Source organism: Corylus avellana, chromosome ca2, assembly GCF_901000735.1.
Source record: "Corylus avellana chromosome ca2, CavTom2PMs-1.0".
Taxonomy (NCBI): domain Eukaryota; kingdom Viridiplantae; phylum Streptophyta; class Magnoliopsida; order Fagales; family Betulaceae; genus Corylus; species Corylus avellana.
In genome coordinates, this window is record NC_081542.1 from 39,656,935 (window position 1) to 39,672,265 (window position 15,331).

The window sequence follows — 15,331 nt, forward strand, 5'->3', positions numbered from 1 at the left end:
AATTTGCACTTTTTTTCACTAGGTATATAGAGACTATTAATGGAAATGCTATGATTGTAATTAGTTTCATATAGAAAGTGACCCCACCCCGTTCATGCTAAAAATAGGTACTATTAATTTTAGCTCCATTTTTAATATCAAGAGATATAATTTTATTGAATAACAGGAGGCCGGTAATTAAGAATCACGTTAGGTGGCTTGAATGGCTTAAAGGACAAACGAATTTCTCTTCTGTGGAGCAAAATAAAAAATAGAGAAATAAAAATGCGACTAACATTATAACAATAACCATACATATAATACCACCTACTGGTGGCGGCGGTTAAGTAGTCTTAAGCAAATCGTCTAAGCCCTTCACGAGCAGTACTCCCACAGAGAGGTGCTACAATGGTCACGTCCAAGTCGAATAGCCTTGAGCCCTCTCTTACCCTTTTGAAAAAAAAAAAAAAAAACCATACATAATAACCACATATAACTATTTTTTTTTTCTCATACCATTTTATACGTTTTAAAATTACTCACTCGAAGTTCAAAAACTCTTAATTTAGGGTATCAAACTTTTCAATTATTTGCAATGTCCCATTTCCATTAGGATTTTCGTTAAATATTTTCAAAATACCCATTTAAAAAAAAAAAAAAAAAATTACAAAGATTTAGGTATAGGTATTTTGGCAAATTTCATTAAATCCTAACCAACGCCTAGTCTTTGCAATTTCTATCTTATTTTTTTATTATTAAAAAAAATATGGGTACTTAGAAAATTTTGAAATATTTAACAAAAAAATCCTAATGGAATTAGACATTGCAAAAAAATAAAAAATTTGATACCTTAAATTAAAATTTTTTGAACTTTAAATAAATAATTTCAAAACGAGTAAAAATTCAGAGAAATTTTTAAAATCTTTCCAATAATTAATTAATGATGCCTAGGGTCTGGTCCACCCGGACTACTTCGATTAGGCTCATCATTTAGCTGCCTCTTCACTGTTACCTGGAATCCCAATCTCATGTTGACCATAGCTTTAGCATCCAGAAGCATTGGTGGGTAGGGTTTGTTTGAACTCCTGGCCTCCATAAATGGAATGAAAGGGCGAGCTTCAGACCATGCCAATGGGTGAAAGACTAAGATGAGGCATAACCATAAGCTCAAGTACTTAGCCATATATCTTCTCAGATTTCTGCAACAGCCGGTGAGGTTTCAAGGTAAGAAGGCAGGATTTGTGTCAATGTATTTGCTTATGTTTCACGTGAGAAGCATTTATAGAATTACTCAATCCAATGTTTGAGCAAGAATTACATTATTTATAATCATATCTGAGTTATCATTTTAATTTGTTTATCAACAAAAGAAGCATAGGGAGTTCGAATCTGACTCGATTTCGATCTGCACAAACTCGATCAGCAGTTTGAAAACAAAGTGGGCACGCACAAAAAGCTTCCTCTTTAAGACATTCCCTAATTGATTAGAGACATTATTTTTCGTTTCTTCTTCTGGATGTCTATCACGTACATTTTTCCCTATTTGATCAACCCAAGGGGTAACTAAGTAGGTTTAGTTTAATATATCATGCACATCTTCGGTCAATTATTGGCGTCCACCTATAATCATCACTAAAAATAAATTAAAGCAAGAAACAGTGCTAAAAGAGAAATACTTTTTTGTATTCTGACGTCCATTTCGCATATATTTATGCTGAGTTGCTTGCTCTATCCACTCTTAATTAAAAATGAGAAGAAAAAAAACAAAACACCAATGGTGAATTCCCACATTGCCCACCTTAATTATCTGTTAATAATAAAGAAGGAATAAGAAGATAGAAGGAAATTTGTACCGTACTCCCAACTCAATTCAACGTTCATGGATCACCATTTATAAATGAGTGCATGCTTTCAAGCAATAAAAAACCTATGGTTGCATTATATTTTTCATATCCAATTATGAAAAAGAGAAGTAATTAACTATAAATTTATACCCAAAAGCTCCAAAATCAAGTGCGCATTAGTATATGAGCACTTGCAAATACATAATCTCGGCAACGCCAATGTTTTATTGATTAATTTATTTCAGCCTAGTATTAAAATAGTATATTTGATGGAAGAAAGATAATATCGATCATGATCATCAAGTACAACCTCTTCGAGAAAAGATTTTCTGCTAATTATAAATGATGCTTCGGATCAGGGCCCCTAGGACTCCTTCGTTGGGGCCAACGAGTACTGCTCTTGATGTTTATTCTCTTCAATGTCGAGACCATTTGGAAAAGTTCCTTTGCACCCAAGGCAACTGGTTGGTTCGATTTGGTCGGATTGCTCGTCACAATGTTGTGATTATCCAGGCGAGATTCAGCAGTTGCATGCAAGAGAAACATTAAAATGACGCACAACCACAACCTTAAATATTGTGCCATATATATTCTCTCAAAGGTTATCGAAGAGCTCGTAGTGTGGAGATTCTCAAAGGGACGATCGATGGGGCTGGTATATATATAGGCCAATAATTTGTGTGTTTTGTCTTCTTACGCGTGCTGCTGTTATATTTGAGCTTCAATTTTCATTGATCTTGTAACATAAGAAAAAAAACAAAAAAAGAAAAATGTATATTCCAATGACATTAGAATCTACAATTTGAAGTCTCTTCCTTTTGATTCTCCAATGGCATTGTTCAGTATTTGGTTAGCTACGTGCATATGCAAGATCCAGTCACGAGAGTTTGGCAATATCTATATTTTCAAGTAAGATAAAGACATCATTTTTAACCGTCCCATGAATAACGTTGCATGATGGGACTGTCAAGACTTTGAAGAATGTTCCACATGTACCAGATTTAAAGAAGAATCTTATTTATTGGCGCACTTTGGACTCCCTTGGATACAAGTATTTTGGTGGAGGTAGAGTCATCATGGTTAATAAAGGCTCGTGGATTGTGATGGAAGGTAACAAGATTAGTGGTCTCTACTTTCTTCAAGGCAATATGGTGACAAATTTAGCTGATGTGTCTTCTCCAAACAATTTCAGACTATCAGCAGTATTAGCACAATAGAGTGAGGAGGAAGGGCATTTCATGTCGCATGTACCTTACTCTAGTGCGACTGAGAACATCATGTCTGTTATGGTGCGCATTCGTCCAAATGTTTCACATGCAGTATGTGCTGTTAGTCCTAGTAAGGTTCACTGACCGGCAGTGAAATGGATACTTCGTTATCTATGGGGTGCTACAACTGTTGGCTCAGTCTTTGACAGAGATAGTTGTATTAGTTTCAGTGTCATTGGGTATGTCGATTCAGATTATGCTGGTGATTTGGTTGTGACACGAGGAGATATAACATTGAAGAAAATTGTCTTTGAGAAAAATCCAGTGGAAATGTTGACTAAGCAAATTTTGGTTTTCAAGTTCAAGAGTTGCTTGGATTTGATTGTTTTTTGTAGCTTATGATTACCATTCGGGGTGTTGAAAGAGACGTCATTATGAGATTTGCATTTAGGGACTTGATGAAATTCAAGTCAAGGTGAGGATTGTTGGTATATAACTTGAATTGACAAGTCAAGTGTGGGGCCCAACAGGTTTTTGACTTCTTACACGGCAAAATTCCACAACAAGTCACTCATTTGTTCCACCTGCAACATCTCAATCTTAGTAGCAACTTGTTAACCGGGAAAATTCCAAGCAACTTCACCAACTGTCCTCAACTTAGAGTCCTGAGCTTCAAAAGGAATAATCTTACTGGGAATATTCCTGTTGAACTCGGCTCTTTAAAGAGGCTTGTGAGGCTTGTGAGGCTTGTTGTTCACACAAATCATTTGACGGGAGGCATCCCACCTTCTCTGGGAAATGTTTCTTCACTCCAAGTACTTCACTTTTCGCTTAATTATTTCGTGGGAAATATTCCAAATGAAATAGGCCATTTGCAAAGGTTAGTTTTCTTGGGAGTTGTGGAAAATGATATGTTTGGTACGCTCCCTTATTCCCTTTACAATATATCATCTTTGAGGACCATTGCAGTCGGAGCTAACCGACTTAATGGCACTCTTCCAGCCAACATAAGCCTCACTCTCCCTAATCTCCAATATTTGTCCATCAATACTAATCAATTCTCTGGTCCAATCCCAGTTTCACTATCCAATGCCTCTCGGCTTGAATATCTTGATCTCACCCGAAACAATTTCGTGGGACAAGTTCCAACTGACCTAGGCAACCTGCTAAATCTCTCTGTTTTAAGTGTTGGTGGAAATAATCTTGGAAGTAATTCAGCCAAGGACTTGGATTTCTTAACATCTTTGAAAAACTGCACCAAACTTAAAATCCTAGTAATAACAATTTTGGAGGCAGTTTACCTAATTCTATAGGAAATCTGTCGACGCAACTCAGTGTTTTACATGTTGGTGGCAATCAAATATCTGGAATTATTCCTGCAGTATTAGAGAATCTCATCAACTGAAGTCTTCTCGGCATGCATAAAAACTTGTTCATAGGACCCATTCCCACTTATTTTGGAAAATTTCAAAGGCTACAAGGATTGTATTTGGATGGAAACAGATTGTCGGGACACATACCATCCTGTCTAGGCAATCTTACTCAATTGGTCATACTTTCCTTATCAAAGAATAAATTGGAAGGAAGCATCCCATCAAGTTTTGAAAAATGTAGAAGTTTGCAGTTCATAGATATTTCACAAAATAACCTTAGTGGATCCGTACCCATAGCGAGTCTTTCTTCCCAATTTCTAGGACTCAACTTATCAAGAAACTCATTAATTGGCATCCTACCTATGGAAGTAGGCAATTTGAAAAATATTTTGCAATTTGATGTTTCCGAAAACAATTTGTTTGGTGAGATTCCTACAACCATTGGAAATTACTCGAGTTTGCAGAACCTTTACTTGCAAGGTAATTCATTTGAAGGAAACTTACCTCCATCACTAGCTTCTTTGAAAGATCTTCACCATGCAGATCTTTCAAGAAACAATTTGTCCGGATTAATTCCTAAAGATCTACAAAATGTTTCTGTTCTATTATATTTGAATCTTTTTTTTAATAATTTGGTGGGTGAAGTACCGACAGATGGAGTCTTCCTAAACGCAAGCGCAATATCAGTAATAGGAAATAAAAATCTTTGTGGAGGTATCCCAGAACTGCAATTGCAAGCATGCGAAGTCAAAGTTATGAGGCAAGGAAAATCCCATGCATTCAAATTGACAGCCATAGTTGTTAGTGGGATTTTATGTTTCATCCTATTTTCATCATTTCTTATCCTTTATAGGAGGAGGAAATCAAAGAAAGAATCATCTTCTACACTCATAAAGACTAACCAACTTTCAAATGTTTCATACAAGGAGCTCTATCAAACGACTGATGGATTTTCTCATAGCAATCTAATTGGATCTGGTAGTTTTGGCTTAGTATATAAAGGAATTCTTGATCAAGGAAAAATGATGGTTGCTGTGAAAGTATTGAACCTTCAACAAAAAGGAGCTACCAACAGTTTCATGGCTGAATGCAACGCGTTAAGAAATATTCGACATCGAAATCTTGTTAAGATTTTAACTTGCTGCTCCAGCATGGACTACAATGGCAATGATTTCAAAGCTCTAGTTTATGAATTCATGGAAAATGGAAACTTAGACAAGTGGTTGCACCAAGATATCAACAATGAAAACCGACCAAGACATTTGAACCTCCTTCAAAGACTAAATATTGTGATTGATGTAGCTTCTGCACTACATTATCTTCATGATCACTGTGAAGCACCAATCATTCATTGTGATCTAAAGCCAAGCAATGTTCTTCTTGACGATGACATGATTGCTAAAGTAAGTGATTTTGGTTTGACGAGTATCCTCTCAACAACAAACGATGTTTCTCAAAATCAAACTAGCACACTTGGAATAAAGGGTACTATTGGCTACGATGCTCCAGGTATATAACTAATTACATCTTATATCCTCTACATCATGATTTTGATCAACTTGAAAAGTTTCACTACCGGTCTTTCTACTATGCTTTACATATTCATTTTAGCCTTGTCGATTTTATTTCCTTCAGTCTCTCCATGCTTAATTATTTTGAAGCATTTTTCATACGAGAACTAGTCTTTTGTATATATTGCTAAGGAATCTTGGGCACATATTTTTTTGACTTGTCTATACAAGAGGAAGGGGGGGAGGGGAGATGATTCAAACTAGTGACCTCCGCTTTATGAGGCATAGTCCCCAGTCAATTGAGCTACCCCTTAGGGACATGAAATATTGGGCACATATGAGATTTAGGCTTTGATAGAGAAGGGCTTCCATACATAGAAGGATTTGACAACTATTATTAAACAAGTCTCGAATCATTCGTGAATATGCGAAAATAATTGCATTTCTCTTTTTCCCCTCCCCTGTTTTCCCATATTTGCTCAGAAAAAAAAAAAAAAAAAATTGCATTTCTCTTTCATTAAATAAGAATACATTGATATTAGAATCTAAAGCTCAAGGAGTGAAAAATCAAACCAAACAAAATAAATAAAGTAAGAATGAAATTTAATGTTGGTCAAATGGAGACAAACAGCAAGAAACAAGAATAATTCAGACTAATAATCCCAAGATTTCAGGTGAAGCTATTGTAATAGTAAACGTTTAAGGACATAGGCCGGATACACTAAAAATTGAAATCCTGAGTGGCTGAAAAAAAGAACATACAAATAAACATGCCATAGATGTTCTTTAACAGATTCTTAAATAGCTGATTCATTATCTTTTATTTTTTTGTGTTTTTAAAATTACTTCATTGTGTTGTGATTCACTAAAAGTTCTGGTCAGGGGCAACTACTCTCCGTGGCCAGACATGAAGCCATGCCCCTTTTTTTCTTTTTTCTTTTTTTGTTGAAAAAATGCACTTTACCCTGTTTAAAAAGTGACACTTTACTCCCCCAAAGTATCTAACATTGACATTTGACTCCATGAAGTACACTTTACCCACTAAAGTATTTTGAGTTGGTACTTTACCTCCCGAAGTAACTAAGTTTTGGGGGGTAAAGTGTTAACTCAAGGAGGGTAAAGTGTCAATTCAAAATACTTCAAGAGGTAAAGTGTACTTCATGGGGTCAAATGTCAATGTCAGATACTTTGGGGGGAGGGGGGTAAAGTGTCACTTTAAATATTGGGGTTAAAAGTGCAAATGAGTGGATAATTCAGAGAGTAAAGTGTATTCCCCTCCCCCCGCCCTTTTTTTTTTTTTTTTTGAGAAATGCTAGAATTTAATAAAAACTCCACATTTTGCTCATAAAAGTCTAAGTGGCAAAATGCCACATCATATTTTTAGTGGGGAGAAAAGACAAAATAAAAAGAAGATGATGTGACATCTTGCCACATGAACTTTTATGAGCAAAATATAAATTTTTTATTAGATTCTAGCATATCTCTTTTTTATTTTTTTATTTTTTTAAGCCATGCCTGGTTGGTATACCTTTATCTATTGCTTAATTGGTCCAACAAATAAAGAAAAAAAAAACTTAAGGAAGGACAATAATTACTTGATCAGATCCTGATATTGGCCTCTTTTATTATCCAATTTCCCAAAAAATTTCACAAGTTCTGATTGTAAAACAAAAACTATTTTTCGCATTATTTTGTAGAACTAAATAAAAAAAAATGTAACTTTTAAATATTAAATCCTAACTTTTCACATTGTGCATTTGAAATGTATGAGTTGCAGAGTACGGAATGGGTGCTAAGGCATCAACACAAGGAGATGTTTACAGCTATGGGATACTCATGTTGGAGATATTTACGGGAAAGAGACCTACTAACAAAATGTTCAAAGATGGTTTCAACCTTCATAACTTTGTTAATATAGCATTGCCAGAAAAGCTTTTGCAAATTGTGGACCCCAATCTTCTCAAAAGAGAAATACATGAATTAGCACTGACAACAGAAGAAGTTGGGTACAACTACAATGATCACAATGATATTGAGGCATTAGAAGAAAGAGTTCATATTGAAAACCTAAGCCAAGTGAATTCTAATGTGCCAAAATGCCTACTTTTAGTTTTTCAAATTGGCCTTGCTTGTTCATTAAAATCACCCAAAGAAAGAATGAATATGGGGGATGTTACGAAGGAACTACTTCGAATCAAAAATACTTTTCTACATGTTGGGAGCCATGGATGAGGGCCAAGTTATAAGGTAAGGTACTGCAATTTTTTATTTCGAAGTTCAACCAATAAAATAATACCCAATAATTTATAGAGTGACTAAAGTCTATCAAAAGTACTATTATATTTTGGCCTTAAATTCCAAAACTTACAGTTTCCTAATATTTCTTTCAAATCACAAGCAAAAGACCTTTAGACGGCCTGCCAGTACAAGTAGACTTTCTGGTGATTGTACGCATTAGGATCAAAGCAATCACCAAAGGTTTTCCACCTTATTTAAATTCACACGTAGCCTTATAAGTGAATTCTGTTTATTTTCCTAATGTTTTCATAGCAAAAGTTATTTTGTTTCTTGTATCATGTTCCAGCATAGCAAATATAATCAACTTATACTTTTGTAGGAAAACTGAGCTTTGTGAAGAAATCAGATTGCAAAAAAGTCTCCTCTGTAATGCCCCGGATGGGCATTGGCTTGGCTGTTTGGCTCGTATGTATTTTGTTGGAATAAATCAAATGGACTTTTGATCTACATGTTTAAGCATATATATTCTAACACACCAAAATATATGAGAATAATGTGAGGAGCTATAAGTTTTTTCAAATTCTAAAACTGCTAATTGCACTGCCCTAGGCGATTATCAGTTTTTTTTTTAACTGTCTTCAAAAGCGGTTAGGCAGTTAGAGGTTAATAACAGCCTGCTATTTTTGCCTACGAAATTCCATTCGAATCCTTTCTCGAGCAGCACGCATCTTAACAACTTCGTCATTAACATGCGAATGCATATACGGTTATTTGCAATATATGCAGCCACATTCGCAAAATGCGAATATCCCTTTTAGATATTTGCATCCGCACAGTTATTGTGATCGTTAAATAGGATTATTATCGGTTATCCACAAATTAGGTAATGGACTTTTTGTGACTATTTAATCTTTTTTGACATTCTTTGGGTCTCTATTAGGGCATATTTTAAATAATTTTGAAAATAATTTGAGCTGCTTTTTAGTGTTTTCATGTTTTGGGCTTGTTGCAATTTTTTTAAGTCATAATGTAAACACTAAAATGATCTCGTTTTGATAAATTTATTAAATATAATTAGGGGAAACTTCACTTTGGCCCCCTGAACTTTTACCCGATTTTACAAACCCCACTTGAACTTTCACTCTCACTTTGGACTCGTGAACTTTGAATTGCTCTCAATTAGAACCCTTCTATCAATTTTAGTCGTTAAAATTACAAAAAAAGACCAAAATATCCCAGATTTTTGTTGTGTTTTTTTTTTTTTTTTTTTTTTTAAAAAATAAAAAAATGCTTTGGAAGTTGAAATTTTATACAAAAGTCAGGGGTACAAATGTTATGTAATGTTTAAAATCTGACAAAGGGGTCCATATTGAGAGAAATTCAAAGTTCAGGGGTCTAAAGTGAAAGATTTGAAAGTTCAAGAGGGGTTTATAAAATCAGATGAAAGTTCCAATGGCCAAAGTAAGGTTTTCCCATATAATTATATATGAATGATATGTAGACACAGCTGTACACTTTAAAACCGCATTCCACATATGAGGACAATAGTTTTTGTTATTATCCACACGCATGTAGACCCTAATTCCAACCCGGCTTTCTTGCTTTGGCTTTCTTGAATATGCATTTTCAATCTCTTATTGATGAAGCCTTGAAAAAATTGTCCTTTCAAAGTATAATAATTGCATTTTTATGGATAACTTTGACAAACAGCGTTGAAGTCCAATATGCAGCTACAAAAGTCCAATAAGTAGGCCGGCAGCTTTTCTCAATTGAAATTTGAGCATCATCTAACTTTTTTATATTTGTAATTGGGAAAAATATAAAAAAGCCCTTCAAACTATCAGTCGTTTTCGATTTAACTCCTTAATATTCTAAAAGTAATAAAGTAGACCCTCAAACTACTAAACTATTGTATTTTGGCCACTTCATTAGTCAAAACCGTTAGTTTGGATGGAAACTGCAAAATGATGTCGTTTGATTACGGGTAAGTTACTACAATGCCCTTTTATAATTTTTTTTTTTTTGGAAAAAATACAAAAAAGCCCCCCAAACTACTAGTTGTTTTCATTTTAGCTCCCTAATGTTCAGAAAGTGATAAAGTAGCCCCCAACTACCAAACAGTTGCAATTTGGCCACTTCGTTAGTCATTACTATCAAATATGATGAAAAATTCAAAACTACGTCGTTTTGACAAGGGTAAGTTACTAAAATGCCTTTTTAGAAAAAAAAAATCATATTAAAACAAGCACGCAAAAGGGCGCCGTTTTGCTTGAAATTAGGGTTTTCTTACACTTATCAAAACGGCGCCGTTTTGGTAAATGTTAGGAATTAAAAGAAAAAACCTTAGACCCCACGCAGAAAAAACCCCAACCCCAGTTTATCTCTCTCTCCCAAACCGCCGGCCACCACGTCGTTCTATCTCTCTCACAAAACCGGCTGCCCCTGCCACCACCATCGATCACCGCCAGCCACACCATCCAGTGGCTACGAAGCACCACCGAAAAATTATTACCCATTGTAGAAATCAAACAAAAAAATCACGTTCGTAGATAAACAACACCGATCCGACAGCAATACCATGAAATTCAATAAAAAGATTGAGTTATGGGTAAGATTTATAGGCTGCCGGAGATAGAACGACGTGGTGGCTGACGGTTTTGGGGAGAGATAAACTGGGGTTGGGGGTTTTTTCATGGGTCACCTGCGTGGGGTCTAGGGTTTTTTCTTTTAATTCCTAACACTTACCAAAGCAGCGTCATTTTGGTAAGTGTAAGGAAACCCTAATTTCAAGCAAAATGACGCCGTTTTGTTTGCTTGTTTTAATATGATTTTTTTCCCCAAAAAGGACATTTTGGTAACCTACCTTTGCCAAAACGACGTAGTTTTAAATTTTTCATCATATTTGACGGTAATGACTAACGGAGTGGCAAATTGCAACTGTTTTGTAGTTTGGGGTCTACTTTATCACTTTTTGAACATTAGGGGGCTAAAATGAAAATGGATAGTATTTTGGGGGGCTTTTTTATATTTTTTTCAAATTGTTTTTTTTTTTTTTTTTTTCATAAAAGGGCATTGTAGTAACTTACCCGTAGCAAAACGACATCGTTTTTCAATTCCGTCCAAAGTGACGGTTTTGACTAATGGAGTGGCCAAAATGCAAATAGTTTGGTAGTTTGGGGGGCTACTTTATCACTTTTGCAATATTAGGGAGCTAAATCGAAAACGGCTAGTAGTTTGGAGGGCTACTTTATATTTTTCCCTTTGTAATTTATTGAAAACATTTGTGGTTAGAGTAAGTTTCAACAGAAGAATCCAATACTTTTACATGTATCTTCAAAATTTGAAGTTCACACCATGAGTGACCCCCGCAATGATAAACTCAAAACTGGAACCTGACCAACAATTTCCTTCACTACTTTCCAAGGCCTTGAGAGGGATTGACATGGGTCTAGCCGTGGTCCTAGTTAGCTTGCTTTGGGCAGATTATCAGAAACTCAAAGTATATATTTTGAGTTCTTTAACTGTGATCGAGCAATGTTAGTAAGTGCGCTCGATCGCACTAACAGTACTAATGCGATCGATCACATTTGCAGACAGTTTATTATTTCTGCTCTGTTAGTGCGATCGAGCGCACTTACTAACAGTACTCGATCGCAGTTACAGAAACTCAAAATACTTTGAGTTCCTGATAAAAGGTGCCATAAATAATTTTCTTTGTAAAGACATCGCTTTCTTTTTGTAATTATTTTTATTTTTATTTTTATTTTTATATTTCTAGCAAAAGACATCACTTGTAGAACTTTTTCTTTCGAAAACAACAAGCATTTGAAAAAAAAAAAAAAAAAAAAAAAAGGCTGGAGGTCTATTTCTCTTAGATGGGAAGAGACTTTCAAGGTTCGGCCGGCCAAAGATTTTGTTGTCAAAAGACCTTGTTAGCGTTAATATGACCACATAAAATCTCTGCTATTTATTTATTTTCCCATTTCATTATTAATTTCTTCACCAACTTTCCCAGTTCACACCCTAACTGACCCCTACAAAGAGCACACATAATACTCTGCATCTTCCTCTGCCTCTCACAATATTTCACAAATACTCTGCTTTCCCTTCTCCATTCAAATGAAGCTTCATTCCTGCAACTTACTTGCACTATGCACCACATTCCTTGGTGTTATTCTTCTCTTTTCTATAACCCCAAGATGCCTCCAACCTACCACTGCCGCTCCAACAAACGAGACAGGTCGTTTGGGTTTGCTCAAATTCAAAGAAATGATACCCAACGACCCATTTAACATCTTCTCCTCTTGGAATGATTCCATCCATTTCTGCAACTGGCATGGAGTTACATGCGGCCCCAAGCATCAAAGAGTTACGGCCTTGGACCTAACCGGCTATAATTTAGGTGGATCCATATCACCATACGTCGGCAACCTTAGCTTTCTTAGGGTGCTAAACCTCTCAGACAACTTCTTAAATGGCGAAATTCCACAACAAGTCACTCATTTGTTCCGCCTGCAACATCTCAATCTTAGCAGCAACTTGTTAACAGGGGAAATTCCAAGCAATTTCACCAACTGTCCTGAACTCATAGTCATCAACTTTTCCAGGAATAATCTTACTGGGAATATTCCGGTTGAATTGGGCTCTTTAAAGAGGCTTGTGTGGCTTGCAATTTCCGTAAATCAATTGACAGGAGCCATCCCACCTTCTTTGGGAAATGTTTCTTCACTCCAAGTACTTGACTTTTCGCTTAATAATTTCGTGGGAAACATTCTTGACGAAATAGGCCGTTTGCAAAGGTTGGATTACTTGGGAGTTGTGGACAATAATATGTCTGGTACGTTCCCTTATTCCCTTTACAATATATCAACTTTGAGGGCCATTTATGCCGGAGATAACCGACTTAACGGCACTCTTCCAGCCAACATAGGCCTCACTCTCCCTAATCTCCGTATTTTGTCCATCGGCAGTAACAAATATTTCTCTGGTCCAATCCCAGTTTCACTGTCCAATGCTTCCCAGCTTGAATTAGTTGATCTCGTGTATAACAATTTCGTGGGACAAGTTCCTGATCTAGGAAACCTGCTAAATGTTCAGATATTGGGTGTTGATGGAAATAATCTTGGAAGTGATTCAGCTAAGGACTTAGATTTCTTAACATCTTTGAAAAACTGTACCAAACTAGAAAAGCTTGGTTTTTCTGATAACAATTTTGGAGGTAGTTTACCTGATTCTATTGGAAATTTATCGAAGCAACTCAGTTATTTAAATATTGGTCGCAATAAAATATCTGGAATTATTCCTGCAGCATTAGAGAATCTCATCAACTTTAAGTATCATCGTCATGCAGGAAAACCTGTTCACAGGCCCCATTCCTGTTTATTTTGGGAAGTTTCAAAAGCTGCAAGGGTTGGCTTTGAATGGAAATAGATTGTCAGGAGACATTCCATCCTCTATAGGAAATCTCACTCAATTGGTTGAACTTCTCTTATCAAATAATGAATTGGAAGGGAGCATTCCATCAAGTTTTGGAAACTTCAAACGTTTGCAGTTCTTGGTCATTTCAGAAAATAAACTCAGTGGATCCATACCCAAAATGAGCCTTTCTTCCCAATTACTAGGACTCTACTTATCACACAACTCATTAACGGGCATCCTACCAATGGAAGTAAGAAATTTGAAAAATATTGTGGATTTGGATGTCTCCGAAAACAATTTGTTTGGTGAGATTCCTACAACCATTGGAGATTACTCGAGTTTGCAAAACCTTTCCTTGCAGGGTAATTCATTTGAAGGAAACTTACCTCCGTCACTGGCTTCATTGAAAGATCTTCATTATGCAGATCTTTCACGAAACAATCTGTCGGGATTAATTCCTAAAGATCTACAAAATGTTTATGTTCTATTATACTTGAATCTTTCTTTTAATAATCTGGTGGGCGAGGTACCGACCGATGGAGTCTTTTGAAATGCAAGCACAATATCAGTGATATGAAATAAAAATCTTTGTGGAGGTATCCCAGAACTACAATTGCAGGCATGCGATGTCAAAGCTATGAGGCAAGGAAAATCCCATTCAGTCAAATTGACAGCCATAGTTGTTAGTGGGGTTTTATGTTTCATCCTATTTTCATCATTTCTTATCCTTTATAGGAGGAGAAAATAAAAAAAAGAATCATCTTCTACACTCCCAAAACTAACCAACTTTCAAATGTTTCATACAAGGAGTTCTATCATACGACTGATAGATTTTCTCATAGTAATTTAATTGGATCCGGTGGTTTTGGCTCTGTATATAAAGGAATTCTTAATCAGGAAAAAACAGATGGTTGCTGTGAAAGTATTGAACCTTCAAGAGAAAGGAGCTTACAAGAGTTATATAGCTGAATGCAATGCTTTAAGAAATATATGGCATCGAAATCTTGTTAAGATTTTAACTTGTTGCTCCAGCGTGGACTACAACGACAATGATTTCAAAGCGCTAGTTTACGAATTCATGGAAAATGGAAACTTAGACAAGTGGCTACACCTAGATATTGACAATGAAAATCGACCACGACATTTGAATCTCCTTCAAAGACTAAATATTGTGATTGATGTAGCTTTTGCATTACAATATCTTCATGATTACTGTGAACCACCAATTATTCATTGTGATTTAAAGTCAAGCAATGTTCTTCTTGATAATGATATGATTGCTAAAGTAAGTGATTTTGGTTTGGCAAAGATCCTCTCTACAGCAAAGGATGTTTCTCAAAGTCAAACTACCACAGCTGGAATAAAGGGTACTATTGGTTACGTTGCACCAGGTACATAACTACTTACATCTTTATACCTCTAAATCATGGTTTTGATCAACTTTAAAAGTGTTACTACCTATCTTTCTACTATATATGCTCTACATGTATTCATTTTAGCCTTGTCGATTTGTATTTCCTTAAGTCTCTCCATGCTTAATTATGTTGGCTAACAAGAAGGAAAACGTGTAAACTTTTCTGTAAAAAATGGTTGGAATAAATTTTTCAAGAGAAAACTAATCTTTTGTATCGCTCGGGAATATTGGTCACACAAGATATTTAGGCTTTGATAGAAATTAACAGAGCGTGCATATATATTGAATGAAAATTTGTCCAACAAATACAAATAAATAGACAATGACTAGTTGATATAATCCTAAT

The 15,331-nt window shown here is 35.6% G+C and overlaps 2 pseudogenes; both read left to right on the plus strand.

Moving 5' to 3' along the window:
- Positions 1-1,127: 1,127 nt before the first annotated feature.
- Positions 1,128-8,147, plus strand: LOC132169757 (probable LRR receptor-like serine/threonine-protein kinase At3g47570; annotated as a pseudogene).
- A 4,125-nt stretch (positions 8,148-12,272) lies between these two features.
- The window catches only part of LOC132169758 (receptor kinase-like protein Xa21), a 4,026-nt pseudogene continuing 967 nt past the window's right edge, over positions 12,273-15,331 (plus strand).